General features: G+C 45.2%; 1 pseudogene; it reads right to left on the reverse strand.

The window, feature by feature from the left end:
- The window catches only part of LOC122925882, a 2,558,103-nt pseudogene that overhangs the window by 11,012 nt on the left and 2,526,166 nt on the right, over positions 1 to 20,925 (reverse strand).

Genomic DNA, 20,925 nt, shown 5'->3' on the forward strand with positions numbered 1-20,925 from the left:
CATCAGGGTGAAGCTGTCACACCAAGTGCATTTAACCAGCAATAGTCTGTTTATTTTTTGGCCATATACTACATCAGGGGCAAGCTGCGCCCGTCACCAAGTGCATTTAACCCTCAGTAGTGTGGTTGGTCAAGCTATCACACCAAGTGCATTTAACCAGCAATAGTCTGTTCATTTTTTGGCCATATACTAAATCAGGGGCAAGCTGCGCCCGTCACCAAGTGCATTTAACCAGCAATAGTCTGTTCATTTTTTGGCCATATACTACATCAGGGGCAAGCTGCGCCCGTCACCAAGTGCATTTAACCCTCAGTAGTGTGGTTGGTCAAGCTATCACACCAAGTGCATTTAACCAGCAATAGTCTGTTCATTTTTTGGCCATATACTAAATCAGGGGCAATCTGCGCCCGTCACCAAGTGCATTTAACCAGCAATAGTCTGTTCATTTTTTGGCCATATACTACATCAGGGGCAAGCTGCGCCCGTCACCAAGTGCATTTAACCAGCAATAGTGTGGTTATTTTTTGGCCATATCCCAGTCTAATTCTGTCACTAAATCCATACCGGTCACCCAGCGCCTAAATACTAGGCCTCAAATTTATATCCCGCTAAATCTGTCATTACCGCTGTACTGTTGTGGCTGGGCAAGTTATTTAGTGTCCGTCAAAGCACATTTTTTGTTCAGGGTTGAAATACAATTCCCAATTTAGCAATTTCATAATTTAGTGGTTTCTGCTATATCAGAGCTATTTGAAATCTATCCCTAAAAGGGTATATAATATTCAAGGTGCACATAGGGTCATTCAGAATAACTTCACACACACGCTACTGTGCATTTCCAAGTCTAATTCTGTTAGTAAATCCATACCGGTCACCCAGCGCCTAAATACTAGGCCTCAAATTTATATCCCGCTAAATCTCTCGTTACCGCTGTCCTGTTGTGGCTGGGAAAGTTATTTAGTGTCCGTCAAAGCACATTTTTTGTTCTGGGTTGAAATACAATTCCCAATTTAGCAATTTCATAATTTAGTGGTTCCTGCTATATCAGAGCTATTTGAAATCTATCCCTAAAAGGGTATATAATATTCAAGGTGCACATAGGGTCATTCAGAATAACTTCACACACACGCTACTGTGCATTTCCAAGTCTAATTCTGTTAGTAAATCCATACCGGTCACCCAGCGCCTAAATACTAGGCCTCAAATTTATATCCCGCTAAATCTGTCGTTACCGCTGTACTGTTGTGGCTGGGAAAGTTATTTAGTGTCCGTCAAAGCACATTTTTTGTTCTGGGTTGAAATACAATTCCCAATTTAGCAATTTCATAATTTAGTGGTTCCTGCTATATCAGAGCTATTTGAAATCTATCCCTAAAAGGGTATATAATATTCAAGGTGCACATAGGGTCATTCAGAATAACTTCACACACACGCTACTGTGCATTTCCAAGTCCAATTCTGTTAGTAAATCCATACCGGTCACCCAGCGCCTAAATACTAGGCCTCAAATTTATATCCCGCTAAATCTCTCGTTACCGCTGTCCTGTTGTGGCTGGGAAAGTTATTTAGTGTCCGTCAAAGCACATTTTTTGTTCTGGGTTGAAATACAATTCCCAATTTAGCAATTTCATAATTTAGTGGTTCCTGCTATATCAGAGCTATTTGAAATCTATCCCTAAAAGGGTATATAATATTCAAGGTGCACATAGGGTCATTCAGAATAACTTCACACACACGCTACTGTGCATTTCCAAGTCCAATTCTGTTAGTAAATCCATACCGGTCACCCAGCGCCTAAATACTAGGCCTCAAATTTATATCCCGCTAAATCTCTCGTTACCGCTGTCCTGTTGTGGCTGGGAAAATTATTTAGTGTCCGTCAAAGCACATTTTTTGTTCTGGGTTGAAATACAATTCCCAATTTAGCAATTTCATAATTTAGTGGTTCCTGCTATATCAGAGCTATTTGAAATCTATCCCTAAAAGGGTATATAATATTCAAGGTGCACATAGGGTCATTCAGAATAAATTCACACACACGCTACTGTGCATTTCCAAGTCCAATTCTGTTAGTAAATCCATACCGGTCACCCAGCGCCTAAATACTAGGCTTAAAATTTATATCCCGCTAAATCTCTCGTTACCGCTGTCCTGTTGTTGCTGGGAAAGTTATTTAGTGTCCGTCAAAGCACATTTTTTGTTCTGGGTTGAAATACAATTCCCAATTTAGCAATTTCATAAGTTAGTGGTCCATGCTATATCAGAGCTATTTGAAATCTATCCCTAAAAGGGTATATAATATTCAAGGTGCACATAGGGTCATTCAGAATAACTTCAAACACACGCTACTGTGCATTTCCAAGTCTAATTCTGTCACTAAATCCATACCGGTCACCCAGCGCCTAAATACTAGGCCTCAAATTTATATCCCGCTGAATTTGAATACAATACATTGGGCCAAATAATATTTTTGTTGTTGTGGTGAACCATAACAATGAGGAAAACATCTAGTAAGGGACGCGGACGTGGACATGGTCGTGGTGGTGTTAGTGGACCCTCTGGTGCTGGGAGAGGACGTGGCCGTTCTGCCACATCCACACGTCCTAGTGTACCAACTACCTCAGGTCCCAGTAGCCGCCAGAATTTACAGCGATATATGGTGGGGCCCAATGCCGTTCTAAGGATGGTAAGGCCTGAGCAGGTACAGGCATTAGTCAATTGGGTGGCCGACAGTGGATCCAGCACGTTCACATTATCTCCTACCCAGTCTTCTGCAGAAAGCGCACAGATGGCGCCTGAAAACCAACCCCATCAGTCTGTCACATCACCCCCATGCATACCAGGGAAACTGTCTCAGCCTCAAGTTATGCAGCAGTCTCTTATGCTGTTTGAAGACTCCGCTGGCAGGGTTTCCCAAGGGCATCCACCTAGCCCTTCCCCAGCGGTGAAAGACATAGAATGCACTGACGCACAACCACTTATGTTTCCTGATGATGAGGACATGGGAATACCACCTCAGCATGTCTCTGATGATGACGAAACACAGGTGCCAACTGCTGCGTCTTTCTGCAGTGTGCAGACTGAACAGGAGGTCAGGGATCAAGACTGGGTGGAAGACGATGCAGGGGATGATGAGGTCCTAGACCCCACATGGAATGAAGGTCGTGCCACTGACTTTCACAGTTCGGAGGAAGAGGCAGTGGTGAGACCGAGCCAACAGCGTAGCAAAAGAGGGAGCAGTGGGCAAAAGCAGAACACCCGCCGCCAAGAGACTCCGCCTGCTACTGACCGCCGCCATCTGGGACCGAGCACCCCAAAGGCAGCTTCAAGGAGTTCCCTGGCATGGCACTTCTTCAAACAATGTGCTGACGACAAGACACGAGTGGTTTGCACGCTGTGCAATCAGAGCCTGAAGCGAGGCATTAACGTTCTGAACCTGAGCACAACCTGCATGACCAGGCACCTGCATGCAAAGCATGAACTGCAGTGAGGTAAACACCATAAAACCAAGGAAGTCACTCAGGCTCCCCCTGCTACCTCTTCTGCTGCTGCCGCCTCGGCCTCTTCTGCTGCTGCCGCCTCGGCCTCTTCCTCCGCCTCTGGAGGAACGTTGGCACCTGCCGCCCAGCAAACAGGGGATGTACCACCAACACCACCACCACCACCTCTGTCACCAAGCGTCTCAACCATGTCACACGCCAGCGTTCAGCTCTCCATCTCACAAACATTTGAGAGAAAGCGTAAATTCCCACCTAGCCACCCTTGATCCCTGGCCCTGAATGCCAGCATTTCTAAACTACTGGCCTATGAAATGCTGTCATTTAGGCTGGTGGACACAGACAGCTTCAAACAGCTCATGTCGCTTGCTGTCCCACAGTATGTTGTTCCCAGCCGCCACTACTTCTCCAAGAGAGCCGTGCCTTCCCTGCACAACCAAGTATCCGATAAAATCAAGTGTGCACTGCGCAACGCCATCTGTAGCAAGGTCCACCTAACCACAGATACGTGGACCAGTAAGCACGGCCAGGGACGCTATATCTCCCTAACTGCACACTGGGTAAATGTAGTGGCAGCTGGGCCCCAGGCGGAGAGCTGTTTGGCGCACGTCCTTCCGCCGCCAAGGATCGCAGGGCAACATTCTTTGCCTCCTGTTGCCACCTCCTCCTTCTCGGCTTCCTCCTCCTCTTCTTCCACCTGCTCATCCAGTCAGCCACACACCTTCACCACCAACTTCAGCACAGCCCGGGGTAAACGTCAGCAGGCCATTCTGAAACTCATATGTTTGGGGGACAGGCCCCACACCGCACAGGAGTTGTGGCGGGGTATAGAACAACAGACCGACGAGTGGTTGCTGCCGGTGAGCCTCAAGCCCGGCCTGGTGGTGTGTGATAATGGGCGAAATCTCGTTGCAGCTCTGGGACTAGCCAATTTGACGCACATCCCTTGCTTGGCGCATGTGCTGAATTTGGTGGTGCAGAAGTTCATACACAACTACCCTGACATGTCAGAGCTGCTGCATAAAGTGCGGGCTGTCTGTTCGCGCTTCCGGCATTCACATCCTGCTGCTGCTCGCCTGTCTGCGCTACAGCGTAACTTCGGCCTTCCCGCTCACCGCCTCATATGCGACGTGCCCACCAGGTGGAAGTCCACCTTGCACATGCTGGACAGACTGTGCGAGCAGCAGCAGGCCATAGTGGAGTTTCAGCTGCAGCACGCACGGGTCAGTCGCACTACAGAACAGCACCACTTCACCACCAATGACTGGGCCTCCATGCGAGACCTGTGTGCCCTGTTGCGCTGTTTCGAGTACTCCACCAACATGGCCAGTGGCGATGACGCCGTTATCAGCGTTACAATACCACTTCTATGTCTCCTTGAGAAAACACTTAGGGCGATGATGGAAGAGGAGGTGGCCCAGGAGGAGGAGGAGGAGGAGGAGGAAGAGGGGTCATTTTTAGCACTTTCAGGCCAGTCTCTTCGAAGTGACTCAGAGGGAGGTTTTTGGCAACAGCAGAGGCCAGGTACAAATGTGGCCAGCCAGGGCCCACTACTGGAGGACGAGGAGGACGAGGATGAGGAGGAGGTGGAGGAGGATGAGGATGAAGCATGGTCACAGCGGGGTGGCACCCAACGCAGCTCGGGTCCATCACTGGTGCGTGGCTGGGGGGAAAGGCAGGACGATGACGATACGCCTCCCACAGAGGACAGCTTGTCCTTACCCCTGGGCAGCCTGGCACACATGAGCGACTACATGCTGCAGTGCCTGCGCAACGACAGCAGAGTTGCCCACATTTTAACCTGTGCGGACTACTGGGTTGCCACCCTGCTGGATCCACGCTACAAAGACAATGTGCCCACCTTACTTCCTGCACTGGAGCGTGATAGGAAGATGCGCGAGTACAAGCGCACGTTGGTAGACGCGCTACTGAGAGCATTCCCAAATGTCACAGGGGAACAAGTGGAAGCCCAAGGCCAAGGCAGAGGAGGAGCAAGAGGTCGCCAAGGCAGCTGTGTCAATGCCAGCTCCTCTGAGGGCAGGGTTAGCATGGCAGAGATGTGGAAAACTTTTGTCAACACGCCACAGCTAACTGCACCACCACCTGATACGCAACGTGTTAGCATGAGGCAACATTTCACTAACATGGTGGAACAGTACATGTGCACACACCTCCACGTACTGACTGATGGTTCGGCCCCATTCAACTTCTGGGTCTCTAAATTGTCCACGTGGCCAGAGCTAGCCTTTTATGCCTTGGAGGTGCTGGCCTGCCCGGCGGCCAGCGTTTTGTCTGAACGTGTATTCAGCACGGCAGGGGGCGTCATTACAGACAAACGCAGCCGCCTGTCTACAGCCAATGTGGACAAGCTGACGTTCATAAAAATGAACCAGGCATGGATCCCACAGGATCTCTCCGTCCCTTGTCCAGATTAGACATTAACTACCTCCCCTTAACCATATATTATTGGACTCCAGGGCACTTCCTCATTCAATCCTATTTTTATTTTCATTTTACCATTATATTGCGAGGCTACCCAAAGTTGAATGAACCTCTCCTCTGTCTGGGTGCCGGAGCCTAAATATATGCCAATGGACTGTTCCAATGTTGGGTGACGTGAAGCCTGATTCTCTGCTATGACATGCAGACTAATTCTCTGCTGACATGAAGCCAGATTCTCTGTTACGGGACCTCTCTCCTCTGCCTGTGTGCTGGGCCTAAATATATGCCAATGGACTGTTGCAGTGGTGGCTGACGTGAAGCCTCATTCTCTGCTATGACATGCAGACTAATTCTCTGCTGACATGAAGCCAGATTGTCTGTTACGGGACCTCTCTCCTCTGCCTGTGTGCTGGGCCTAAATATATGCCAATGGACTGTTGCAGTGGTGGCTGACGTGAAGCCTCATTCTCTGCTATGACATGCAGACTAATTCTCTGCTGACATGAAGCCAGATTGTCTGTTACGGGACCTCTCTCCTCTGCCTGTGTGCTGGGCCTAAATATATGCCAATGGACTGTTGCAGTGGTGGCTGACGTGAAGCCTCATTCTCTGCTATGACATGCAGACTGATTCTCTGCTGACATGAAGCCAGATTGTCTGTTACGGGACCTCTCTCCTCTGCCTGGGTGCTGGGCCTAAATATATGCCAATGGACTGTTGCAGTGGTGGCTGACGTGAAGCCTCATTCTCTGCTATGACATGCAGACTAATTCTCTGCTGACATGAAGCCAGATTGTCTGTTACGGGACCTCTCTCCTCTGCCTAGGTGCTGGGCCTAAACTTATGAAAATGGACTCTTACAGTGGTGGGTGACGTGAAGCCTCATTCTCTGCTATGACATGCAGACTAATTCTCTGCTGACATGAAGCCAGATTGTCTGTTACGGGACCTCTCTCCTCTGCCTGGGTGCTGGGCCTAAATTTATGACAATGGACTGTTGCAGTGGTGGGTGACGTGAAGCCTGATTCTCTGCTATGACATGCAGACTGATTCTCTGCTGACACGAAGCCAGATTGTCTGTTACGGGACCTCTCTCCTCTGCCTGGGTGCTGGGCCTAAATATATGCCAATGGACTGTTGCAGTGGTGGCTGACGTGAAGCCTAATTCTCTGGTATGACATGCAGACTAATTCTCTGCTGACATGAAGCCAGATTGTCTGTTACGGGACCTCTCTCCTCTGCCTGTGTGCTGGGCCTAAATATATGCCAATGGACTGTTGCAGTGGTGGCTGACGTGAAGCCTCATTCTCTGCTATGACATGCAGACTAATTCTCTGCTGACATGAAGCCAGATTGTCTGTTACGGGACCTCTCTCCTCTGCCTGTGTGCTGGGCCTAAATATATGCCAATGGACTGTTGCAGTGGTGGCTGACGTGAAGCCTCATTCTCTGCTATGACATGCAGACTGATTCTCTGCTGACATGAAGCCAGATTGTCTGTTACGGGACCTCTCTCCTCTGCCTGGGTGCTGGGCCTAAATATATGCCAATGGACTGTTGCAGTGGTGGCTGACGTGAAGCCTCATTCTCTGCTATGACATGCAGACTAATTCTCTGCTGACATGAAGCCAGATTGTCTGTTACGGGACCTCTCTCCTCTGCCTGGGTGCTGGGCCTAAACTTATGAAAATGGACTCTTACAGTGGTGGGTGACGTGAAGCCTGATTCTCTGCTATGACATGAAGACTGATTCTCTGCTGACATGAAGCCAGATTGTCTGTTACGGGACCTCTCTCCTCTGCCTGGGTGCTGGGCCTAAATATATGCCAATGGACTGTTGCAGTGGTGGCTGACGTGAAGCCTCATTCTCTGCTATGACATGCAGACTAATTCTCTGCTGACATGAAGCCAGATTCTCTGTTACAGGACCTCTCTCCTCTGCCTGGGTTCCGGGGCCTAAATATCTGAGAATGGACTGTTCCAGTGGTGGGTGACGGGAAGCCAGATTCTCTGCTATGGGACCTCTCTCCAATTGATTTTGGTTAATTTTTATTTATTTAATTTTTATTTTAATTAATTTCCCTATCCACATTTGTTTGCAGGGGATTTACCTACATGTTGCTGCCTTTTGCAGCCCTCTAGCCCTTTCCTGGGCTGTTTTACAGCCTTTTTAGTGCCGAAAAGTTCGGGTCCCCATTGACTTCAATGGGGTTCGGGTTCGGGACGAAGTTCGGATCGGGTTCGGATCCCGAACCCGAACATTTTCGGGAAGTTCGGCCGAACTTCTCGAACCCGAACATCCAGGTGTTCGCTCAACTCTACTGCTCAGTTTAATGACCAACCAACAGTTTTAACCACTTCAGCGCCGCTAGGTGAAACCCCCTTCATGACCAGAGCACTTTTTACACTTCGGCACTACACTACTTTCACCGTTTATCGCTCGGTCATGCAACTTACCATACAAATGAATTTTACCTCCTTTTCTTCTCACTAATAGAGCTTTCATTTGGTGGTATTTCATTGCTGCTGGCATTTTTACTTTTTTTGTTATTAATCAAAATGTAACGATTTTTTTGCAAAAAAATGACATTTTTCACTTTCAGCTGTAAAATTTTGCAAAAAAAACGACATCCATATATAAATTTTTCGCCAAATTTATTGTTCTACATGTCTTTGATAAAAAAAAAATGTTTGGGCAAAAAAAAATGGTTTGGGTAAAAGTTATAGCATTTACAAACTATGGTACAAAAATGTGAATTTCCGCTTTTTGAAACAGCTCTGACTTTCTGAGCACCTGTCATGATTCCTGAGGTTCTACAATGCCCAAACAGTAGAAAACCCCCACAAATGACCCCATTTCGGAAAGTAGACACCCTAAGGTATTCGCTGATGGGCATAGTGAGTTCATAGAACTTTTTATTTTTTGTCACAAGTTAGCGGAAAATGATGATGATTTTATTTTTTTATTTTTTTCTTACAAAGTCTCATATTCCACTAACTTGCGACAAAAAATAAAAAATTCTAGGAACTCACCATGCCCCTCACAGAATACCTTGGGGTGTCTTCTTTCCAAAATGGGGTCACTTGTGGGGTAGTTATACTGCCCTGGCAATTTAGGGGCCCAAATGTGTGAGAAGAACTTTGCAATCAAAATGTGTAAAAAATGACCGGTGAAATCCAAAAGGTGCACTTTGGAATATGTGCCCCTTTGCCCACCTTGGCAGCAAAAAAGTGTGACACATCTGGTATCGCCGTACTCAGGAGAAGTTGGGGAATGTGTTTTGGGGTGTCATTTTACATATACCCATGCTGGGTGAGAAAAATATCTTGGTCAAATGCCAACTTTGTATAAAAAAATGGGAAAAGTTGTCTTTTGCCAAGATATTTCTCTCACCCAGCATGGGTATATGTAAAATGACACCCCAAAACACATTCCCCAACTTCTCCTGAGTACGGCGATACCAGATGTGTCACACTTTTTTGCTGCCAAGGTGGGCAAAGGGGCACATATTCCAAAGTGCACCTTTCAGATTTTGCAGGCCATTTTTTACACATTTTGATTGCAAGGTACTTCTCACACATTTGGGCCCCTAAATTGCCAGGGCAGTATAACTACGCCACAAGTGACCCCATTTTGGAAAGAAGACACCCCAAGGTATTCCGTGAGGGGCATGGCGAGTTCCTAGAATTTTTTATTTTTTGTCACAAGTTAGCGGAAAATGATGATTTTTTTTTTTCTCTTTTTTCCTTACAAAGTCTCATATTCCACTAACTTGCGACAAAAAATAAAAAATTCTAGGAACTCGCCATGCCCCTCACGGAATACCTTGGGGTGTCTTCTTTCCAAAATGGGGTCACTTGTGGCGTAGTTATACTGCCCTGGCAATTTAGTGGCCCATATGTGTGAGAAGTACTTTGCAATCAAAATCTGTAAAAAATGACCGGTGAAATCCGAAAGGTGCACTTTGGAATATGTGCCCCTTTGCCCACCTTGGCATCAAAAAAGTGTCACACATCTGGTATCGCCGTACTCAGGAGAAGTTGGGGAATGTGTTTTGGGGTGTCATTTTACATATACCCATGCTGGGTGAGAGAAATATCTTGGCAAAAGACAACTTTTCCCATTTTTTTATACAAAGTTGGCATTTGACCAAGATATTTTTCTCACCCAGCATGGGTATATGTAAAATGACACCCCGAAACACATTCCCCAACTTCTCCTGAGTACGGCGATACCAGATGTGTCGCACTTTTTTGCTGCCAAGGTGGGCAAAGGGGCACATATTCCAAAGTGCACCTTTCGGATTTTGCAGGCCATTTTTTACACATTTTGATTGCAAGGTACTTCTCACACATATGGGCCCCTAAATTGCCAGGGCAGTATAACTACGCCACAAGTGACCCCATTTTGGAAAGAAGACACCCCAAGGTATTCCGTGAGGGGCACTGCGAGTTCCTAGAATTTTTTTTTTTTTGTCACAAGTTAGCGGAAAATGATGATTTTTTTTTTCCTCTTTTTTCCTTACAAAGTCTCATATTCCACTAACTTGCGACAAAAAATAAAAAATTCTAGGAACTCGCCATGCCCCTCACGGAATACCTTGGGGTGTCTTCTTTCCAAAATGGGGTCACTTGTGGGGTAGTTATACTGCCCTGGCAATTTAGGGGCCCAAATGTGTGAGAAGAACTTTGCAATCAAAATGTGTAAAAAATGGCCTGCGAAATCTGAAAGGTGCACTTTGGAATATGTGCCCCTTTGCCCACCTTGTCTGCAAAAAAGTGTCACACATCTGGTATCGCCGTACTCAGGAGAAGTTGGGGAATGTGTTTTGGGGTGTCATTTTACATATACCCATGCTGGGTGAGAGAAATATCCTGGCAAAAGACAACTTTTCCAAATTTTTTATACAAAGTTGGCATTTGATCAAGATGTTTATCTCACCCAGCATGGGTATATGTAAAATGACACCCCAAAACACATCGCCCAACTTCTCCTGAGTACGGCGATACCAGATGTGTGACACTTTTTTGCAGCCTAGATGCGCAAAGGGGCCCAAATTCCTTTTAGGAGGGCATTTTTAGACATTTGGATCCCAGACTTCTTCTCATGCTTTAGGGCCCCTAAAAAGCCAGGGCAGTATAAATACCCCACATGTGACCCCACTTTGGAAAGAAGACACCCCAAGGTATCCAATGAGGGGCCTGGCAAGTTCATAGAATTATTATTTTTTTGCATAAGTTAGCGGAAATTGATTTTTTTTTTTTTCTCACAAAGTCTCACTTTCCGCTAACTTAGGACAAAAATTTAAATCTTTCATGGACTCAATATGCCCCTCAGCAAATACCTTGGGGTGTCTCCGCAATCATTACATGTATGGCCAGCATTAGGAGTTTCTGCTATTCTCCTTATATTGAGCATACAGGTAATGAGATTTTTTTTTCCGTTCAGCCTCTGGGCTGAAAGAAAAAAATGAACGGCACAGATTTCTTCATTCGCATCGATCAATGTGGATGAAAAAATCTCTGCCAAAAAAAAAAAATGGAGGGGAAAGGCGTCTGCCAGGACATAGGAGCTCCGCCCTACATCCATACCCACTTAGCTCGTATGCCCTGGCAAACCAGATTTCTCCATTCACATCAATCGATGTGGATGAATAAATCATTGCCGGGATTTTATTTTTTATTTTTTATAAATATATATATATACAAAGTGTTTGCCAAAGCATAGGAATGCCGCCTCCTCCTCAGCTCGTATGCCTTGGCAAACGTATCTGTCACTGCAGAGGAGAAAATCCGCATACACCGACTTGCGTGTAATCTGACAGCAGCGCAATGCTTCTGTCAGAATGCACATCGGTGCTGCAGCTGGTCGATCGGTTGGTCCACCTGGAAGGTAAAAAAAGAAAAAAGAAAAAACCAGGCCGCAACGCAATAATTTTATTAACTTTGCAACAGAACATATAAACTTTAACTTTTTTAACTGAACATTAACGTGTTTGCTTACTGGTGTGTTTTTTTTTTTTGTTTTTTTTTTACCTTTATAGAACAAACCTCTCCTTCCCCATGGGTCAATGTGCAAAGCGCAAATCGCCCAAAGATGTGGCGAAGTGCGTTATGCACTTTGTCCCATGTGAAAGGAGACGTTTGCAGCAGCAGTGGGTGAATGGGCCCTAATAGCCCTGTGTGCCTGTCCTGGTGAGATGATCCCTATGCTAATAGTGTACCTGTGAGTGGTACTTCCGGAAACACTCTCCAAAGCATAGGGCAGGGTGGTCCGGACAGTCAGGACAGAAATAGCGGGTGTCACGCCTTATTCCACTCCTGCTACAGACACGACATCTTTTTCGGGGTGACTGTTGGGTTGAGGTACCAGGAACGACATTGGGGAAATGTCGCTCGTGTAGACGGCTAACTACACTGGTGGTTGGGGCCACGGAACCTCCTGGATACAGGAGGTTCTCGATGATTTCTTCCTGAAATTTGAGGAAGGATCCAGTTCTCCCAGCCTTACTGTAGAGAACAAAACTATTGTACAGAGCCAATTGAATTAAATATACAGACACCTTCTTATACCAGCGTCTGGTGCGTCGGGAAACTAAATACGGAGACAACATCTGGTCATTGAAATCCACCCCTCCCATGTGGAGGTTATAGTCGTGGACTGAGAGGGGCTTTTCAATGACACGGGTTGCTCGCTCAATTTGTATTGTCGTGTCTGCGTGAATGGAGGAGAGCATGTAAACGTCACGCTTGTCTCTCCATTTCACCGCGAGCAGTTCTTCGTTACACAGTGCGGCCCTCTGCCCCCTTGCAAGACGGGTGGTAACGAGCCGTTGGGGGAAGCCCGCGTGACTAGTTTGTGCGGTACCACAGGCGCCAATCCGTTCTAGAAACAAATGCCTAAAGAGGGCCACACTTGTGTAAAAATTGTCCACGTAAAGATGGTACCCCTTGCCGAATAAGGGTGACACCAAGTCCCAAACTGTCTTCCCACTGCTCCCCAGGTAGTCAGGGCAACCGACCGGCTCCAGGGTCTGATCTTTTCCCTCATAGACACGAAATTTGTGGGTATAGCCTGTGGCCCTTTCACAGAGCTTATACAATTTGACCCCATACCGGGCGCGCTTGCTTGGGATGTATTGTTTGAAGCCAAGGCGCCCGGTAAAATGTATCAGGGACTCGTCTATGCAGATGTTTTGCTCTGGGTATAAATATCTGCAAATTTCTGGTTGAAATGGTCTATGAGGGGCCGAATTTTGTGGAGCCGGTCAAAAGCAGGGTGGCCCCTGGGACGGGAGGCGGTGTTGTCACTAAAGTGCAGGAACCGCAGGATGGCCTCAAAACGTGCCCTGGACATGGCAGCAGAGAACATGGGCATGTGATGAATCGGGTTCGTGGACCAATATGACCGCAATTCATGCTTTTTTGTCATTCCCATGTTGAGGAGGAGGCCCAGAAAAGTTTTAAGTTCGGAAACTTGGACTGGTTTCCACCGGAAAGACTGGGCATAAAAGCTTCCCGGGTTAGCGGTGATAAATTGTGTGGCATACCTGTTTGTTTCGGCCACAACTATGTCTAAAAGCTCCGCAGTCAAGAACAGCTCAAAAAATCCCAGGGCCGAACCGATCTGAGCTGTCTCAACCCGAACTCCAGACTGGGCAGTGACAGGGAAAACTACAGGTGCGGCTGAAGTTGGGGACTGCCAATCAGGGTTTGCCAGCACCTCTGGGATTCTAGGGGCTCTACGGGCACGTCTTTGCGGTGGCTGCGACGGGGTCACTACTGCACGTGCCACCGTATCAGCTTCAACTGCCCTTCTGGTGCTCGCTACTTCACCAGGTTGTACGGCAGTGCTGGTACTAGGTCCAGGGAGGGCTGGGCTGCTGGTGTATGCCTCACCACGTAATCCGACAGCACCAGCCCCACTCTGCTGCTCTTGAAGCGGATCCTGCGCAACCTGCGGTCTAGCGACACGGGGCCGGGTACGCCTGGTGGTATCAGGGACCTCAGCCTCCTCGTCCGAACTTTGGGTCAGAGAGCCACTGCTTTCTACAGGTTCGTATTCTGACCCGCTGGATTCATCAGATGAGGGTTCCCACTCCTCATCCGACTGGGTCAGAAGCCTGTAGGCCTCTTCAGAAGAATACCCCCTGTTAGACATGTGGGCAACTAAATTTAGGGGTATTCCCTGAGACTACCCAAGAAAAAAAAAGCAAGCCTGTCTTACAAAGGGGAGGCTAGCGAAGTACCGGAGGCCGCTGCGGTTGATAAAAAATATCAAAACTGATTTTTTTATCGCCGCAGTGCGTGTAAAGTGAATGTGCAGTGATCAAAAAAAAGTTGTTTTTTTTGTCACTGCGGTGGGGCGGGTGTGGGCGAACGCACGTGTGGGCGACCGATCAGGCCTGATCGGGCAAACACTGCGTTTTGGGTGGAGGGCGAACTAAAGTGACACTAGTACTATTATAGATCTGACCGTGATCAGTTTTGATCACTTCCAGATACTATAAAAGTACAAATGCTGATTAGCGATACGCTAATCAGCGAATAACGGACTGCGGTGCGGTGGGCTGATCGCTAACTGATCGCTAACTACCTAACCAAGGGACCTAAACTATACCTAAAACCTAACGGTCAATAACAGTGAAAAAAAAAAGTGACAGTTTGCACTGATCACTTTTTTCTTTTCACTTGTGATTGACAGGGGTGATCAAAGGGGTGATCAAAGGGTTAATTGGGGTTCAGGGGGGTGATCAGGGGCTAGTATGTGGTGTTTGGTGTACTCACTGTGAAGCCTGCTCCTCTGCTGGATCCAACCGACGAAAAGAACCAGCAGAGGAGCAGGCAGCCATATATCAGATTATATTTACTAATATGATCTGATATCTGGCACTTTGATTGGATTTTTAAAAAATCAGCAACCTGCCAGCCGCGATCATTGGCTGGCAGGTTGCTGACGAAATACTGCTGTGCGAAATGCCGGCGCGAACTGCGCATGCGCGCGCGCATATTCGCGTCATCTCGCGTCTCGCGAGATGACGCTTATATGCGTGACTGTGCGCAGCGCTGCCACCTCCGGACCGCACATCTGCGTTAGGCGGTCCGGAGGTGGTTAAAGGGCTTGTTCATCCAGAGGGCTTTTACTGAAGACCCCCACCTCTAGTTTGGTTGGACCTGCGGTAGGAGTCATACTTACCTGATACCCCCTGCTGGTTTCCTGCACCATCATTCCACCTCAGGTCCTGCAGGTCTCGGGTCTCCACTTATGAACATGCAGTTTGAAACGCATGAAACTCGATGTTGATGCAGGGAGACCCGAGGTGGAGCGATAGAATCGGAACTCAGTTGATCAGGTACTCGGGTAATTGTATTTTCCACTATGAGTCCAGCCATGTCGGGGGGGGGGGGGGGGGGGGTCTGCCGAAAAGGTCCCCAGGGGAGAAAAGAGCCCTTTAACTTAAAAAAAATTCCCCCTGATAATTATCTGCATCTTTCCAATCACTAGACACCTTTCAAATGTAATCATACATTAAATTATAATTTATAACCTTGTAAAGAAAACAGGAGAACTATTGGAGCACATCATTACCGGAGAAACCTCAATATCATCCACATGATACTGATCAGTTATCTGAATCTGAAGTCCCAGTAAATCTATTGGGGTCTTATACTTTCTGGCATAGTTTTGCAGTACTCCTGTCAGAAAAGACTGAGTGAACTTTTGGTGTTCCCTTTTCAATCCATTCCTTAAAAAAGAAAAAGAAAGAAATAATGGATGACTGAAAATGTTGCATTTAATAATCTCTTTCAGTCTATATGAAAATATATTGTGAAAAACAGAATGGACTTCTGTTCTGAGGATTAATAGGTAGAAAACAGAAAAAAACTTCCACAGTGTTGATCCTATGTTTATATGTGCATGTATTGCTGAGAAAAATGATGTCCTAATCTATGCAAATGAGCCTCTAGGAGCAACGGGGGCGTTGTCTTTACTACGAGAGGCTCACCTCTCTACAACTGCCATGCCCCCTGCACTTTCAGAGAAGTCAAGACAAAGTGTGATGACATTTACACTGGCTGGTCCTGTCAATCATACTGCAGAAGGAGTGGCAGTTGCAGAGAGAGCTGAGCCTTTAGGAGTAATATATTAAGACATGTTTTCTCAGCAATGCAGGCACATATGAACACGGGATCAACACAGGTGCCTTCAGCTGCCAAGCACACATGCATTCACACAGCAGATTCTCCACACCAAAATTGATTGCCATCAAAAATATCAGAACCACTGACACAAAAAGTAGATGTGAATAGAGCCTAAATCTGTTTTATTGCCTCCAAACTAATATAAAGGTAAAGGCATTATCTTGTACAACCTGGCTATACATACTGTGATACTGTGGACTGCTACTTGTAGGATACAATAGTAATGCGTTGTAGCATTATAGCAAGAAATCCCAGTCATGTAAAAATTTACTTTTATTAAAATAAAAAATATAATTTCTGCCATCACCAGTTTAATTTATATTTTTGGAAAATACAATATAAACCTTGATTAAAATTTGGAAAAAATAAAATAAGTCCCTGATAAAACTAAAGGCATTTTTACACGGGCCTGCCAATCCCAAGAAGTTCCCTGTATAGTAGTACTCCCAGCGATCTTTGGTGGTGTGATCGGTGTTGCAGCCAGGGTTGCCATTTAGTCCCAGCATAATAATGGTAAATCCTTTTAAATTCTGAAACTTTGACTTATTCATATATTGGAAACAGTTTCCATTATTATTTTATATTTTTTCAATATTTTCAGGAAGAGAAACATACTTTCTGTAGACAAGCAGTGACAGCAAGAAATAGTTAACAGCTTTTTGGGAGCATCTGGCTCACTACAGTTCCTAGCATAGTTTGAAGAAGGATTTAGATGACTCACACCACAGTAAACTGGTTATTTACTACTGCTTCTGAGAAGATTGTAGCTCTGTCACACACCATCCCTTGGCAGGTTTCTATAGAATGGTTAGATGTGTAAACACTATATTAAATTATTGCCCACACAGTTCAGATATCCGAAATCAAATAATGTCTCACTACAGTAAAGCTAACAGCAAACATTAGCCATCCCAGCAATAGCTTGAGGCATAAATCTTCCAAAATGAGGATGCGTTAAGCCGTTGATACAAGGATTCTTAATTCCCAGGGATGGTTTGATACACCAGAGGTCATGAATCTGCTTGAATTTTCATAAAAAGAAGATTTTCTACTGTGTTCAATCACAAAGTGTTCTGTTTATGCAGATGTAAGTACTGCTGCAGCCGAAGAAATGTATCTGGGTATATTTCGAAGTGGATGACAATGGAGATTAGATTCTTTGCTTTACTGTTAAGATCTCACCTTGAAAAACTTTCGTCTTTGCAAAAGATCCGTTATATAACCTCCTAAGGGCTTCAGTGATGGGTATGATCTGGCTGACCACACAGAAGGAACCTGAAAGTGCAATACTTATTAATGAGAATGACTACATGATGGTGTGAGTGCTTGTCCTGCGCTGGAAGAAGGTTCATCAGAGATTTTACCATAAAGTATTTTTTGAATTTTTCATAAATGTAGTCCTTGCTATTCATACTAACAAAAAGCAACACAACCTTCAGAATGGGAAAAATTCCAGTGTGGACAGGACCTTAAGTCATCAGCAAGTGGAACTCCTCTTTAAGCCTGCTTTAAAGGGATATTCCAATTGTGACAAGTTATCTCCTATCCACTGAATAGGAGGATAACTATTAGATTGGTTGGGGTCCTACCACTGGGACCTCCACTGATTATGAGAATTCAGGATCTCTGGTCTCATGATGAGTGGGGGTACCAGCGGTAGGACTCCCACTGATCTAATAGTTATCCCCATACTCTGGATAGGGGCTAAGGGGATAACTTGTCAGAACTAGAATACTCCTTTTAATTCAGCTAGGCATTTTAAAGGTCCTATAACACATGAAGATACATTTGTGAAACTAAGTCCCAACTGAGTATACAGCGAGTTGTTATTGTTTGAACGCTAAGCATTATCAAAATGTAATACTAATTGCTTGTCTTTCCTTCCTTGTGCTTGATCTGTGAAGCCATTGCCTGTTTGCAAGGGGGATCTCACAACGAAAAACATTAATTGTTATGCCTACCTAATAGATTCAATTAACGTCAATCAAACCATTTCTCGGTGGCTGTGCTGCAATCGCTATACATGCGCTTACACTACACAATAACTGCAAAGTTTCAGTTGATATTACTGATTTGTGCAGGCTAATCTCCCAGTAGAAAAACAAACTGCAGGGACGTTCCTGATCATTCCTTCTGCATACTCAACGATCAATGAACACTGTAGATACAAATCAGGAAGTGGCAATGCTGGCAATCTGGTGCTAGCGATCATGTGAATTCTGGGGGACAGGCAACTGCACCAGAATCTGGGTCTGAGCAGACCCAGATTAGCTCTACGGTAAGGCTCCACAACTTGTTAAGCCTGCAGGGGCCTTATTCCCCTGTAACTAGGGCTTATACACTATGTCAGCCCCAGTTACAGGAGAAGCCAGCAATAGAAAAAAAAATTGATTGTTAAATGTTTTGTATGACCTAAAAGGTGTGTGGGTGTGTGTATATGTGTTTGTATGTGTGGGTGTGTGTGTGTGGGGGGCACAATGTGTAAGATAAGAAAAAATAAAGACAAAGAACACCACACTGCAGCTTCTAGCCCCCCAAAGCCATACATCTCTATATCAAGACAATGTTATGGAAAGGGGACATAATCTGAAAATTATTTTAGTTCAAAAAAGAGGTTACAGTGCCCCCTTTTTTTTTCTTTTTTTTTCCCAGGTATGAAAAAAAGAAATAAATAATAATGGCATAAAAATGATGTATCACTGAAAAAAAGGTGCAAAAATGATTTACATAACTGAATGGAAAAAAAATGATGGCTTTCAAAGATGCATGTACTAAAAAGTAGGAAATGGATCTGGTCCAGAAGGTGCTAAGTGGCTAAGGTTAGGTGACTGAGTATGTAGCAAAATGGGCACTATCCATGAAGAGGGTGTGAACCTCGCCCAAAGAAGTACCATTTCCTATCTGTAGGGTGTGGAGTATTTTCGAAGGTATATAGTCCATCTGTGGACTTTCTCACCTCCAGTTGGTGAAAGGGGGAAGGCACAACTTCACTTTTGCCTCATATAGCAAAATGTCTAGAAGCACCCCTGCCTCTAGTGCCATCTTCCCATTGAAGATAGCACTGTGACAGACTTGTTCTAGAAATCATTTCTCAGCTGCTGAACCAGCTAGCCCTTCCAACAATCTGTATTGTGAAGATATGCACTTGGAATCTAAAATTCAGTTCAAACCCAAAGGATATTATAAGAGAACTTCTATAGCTATCAGGAATAGATAATGTTAAACAATTACTAATTTTACAATATCTGCCTTATTTGTATTCAATATTTACATTTTTTTTATTCAAATACAATTACAATAAAATACTCTTTTTGCTGCTCAGTATGTTCCCCCTAAAGCAGAATTATTAAAACATGGATACATTTCCCAGCAGTTTCTCACTAAGATGCATTTTTATGTATAAGTAAAATGCTCCTTTTTCTGACACTGAACTATGAGCTGGTTTCCATTTCTTTCAGAGTAATAGATCTCACTGTACATTTTTCATATATGGATTAGTGAAGATAAGACACCACAGGCCCTTTGATACAGAAAAAGGTAACAATATGTATTTAAAACATAATTACCGAGTAGATATGACTTGTGTCAGGGGAATATGAAATGAAGAAGCTGAAGTGTGAAAAAGATTCCTTGCAATGAGGAGACAGAAAGATGAGTAATGAGAACCCTAATACATTATGACAGCACTTGCATATTAATCCCTATGGGTGAGCCATATTTTAAGACACACTTACTATAGCGCACAAATGACTTACTTTACCAACAATCATGCTATTGAACAATTCATCAAGTTCATTTGACATTACAGATAGACCAGAAATGGCTTTGTTTAAATCCTGTAAGCTCATCTGGATGGTAGAGGTCAAGCGGTTAAATCTCAATAACTCATGAACCAGCACAGTGTTCATAGATTCCGTGTATTGAGTCAGATACAATTTCTAGAAAAAGGAAACAAAACATCAAGTTACTTGGAAAAGGGTTTAAAGGTGCCCCAAATATCTTCTTTAGGCCTCATGCACAAGGCCGTGGACCGTGGACCGTCACTTGAATGGGTCCGTAATCCTGAGCTACGGTGCTGAACGGAGTCACGGAACCACACGGAAGCACTAAGGCGTACTACTGGGGTGTTTCTGTCCGTGCCTCCGCAACGCCAAAAAATAGAACTTGTTCTATTTTTTTATGGTGCGGACAGATCGCAGACCCATTCAAGTTGAATGGCTCTGGATCCATCGCGGCTGCATGGGGCCCATGCATTGGGTACCGCAAAATGCAGTCCACAATGCATGGAACCACCGTACAATGGCCGTGTACATGGGGCCTAATAAGCTACATATAGCACTGCTATAGCAATGATTAATATATACTATCTTTAGTTTGGTACAAGATATGCGTTGTTGTGTGCTTTGCACTGGAAAAAGACAGTAAGCTAAACCTCTGACCCGACTAAATTAATTTTACGTTGTATGTTATTTCTTGGCTTTGCTGGTATAAGTGCTCATATCTAGACCCATGTAAAGGCCCTCTTACATGGGCCAATGCCCAGGCAAATGCCAGACAATTGTCTGCAATTTATTTTTCTATGAAGGTTATATGTTGAGGTTATAATCATGACTTCATCAAATATTTTACCATTAAAGTGGTTCTTTAAGACTGGGAGCACCTTTTCATAAGGCAAGGCAGGGTGCAGGGGTTAAAAAAAAGTCTAATCTGTCATTGGCGTTCTGGTTCAAACACTGAGCCCCCTTCTGCTTCCAGCCCCTGTTGGACTATAAGGGTCATGTGC

The sequence above is a fragment of the Bufo gargarizans genome, chromosome 2, assembly GCF_014858855.1.
Source record: "Bufo gargarizans isolate SCDJY-AF-19 chromosome 2, ASM1485885v1, whole genome shotgun sequence".
Classification (NCBI taxonomy): Eukaryota; Metazoa; Chordata; class Amphibia; order Anura; family Bufonidae; genus Bufo; species Bufo gargarizans.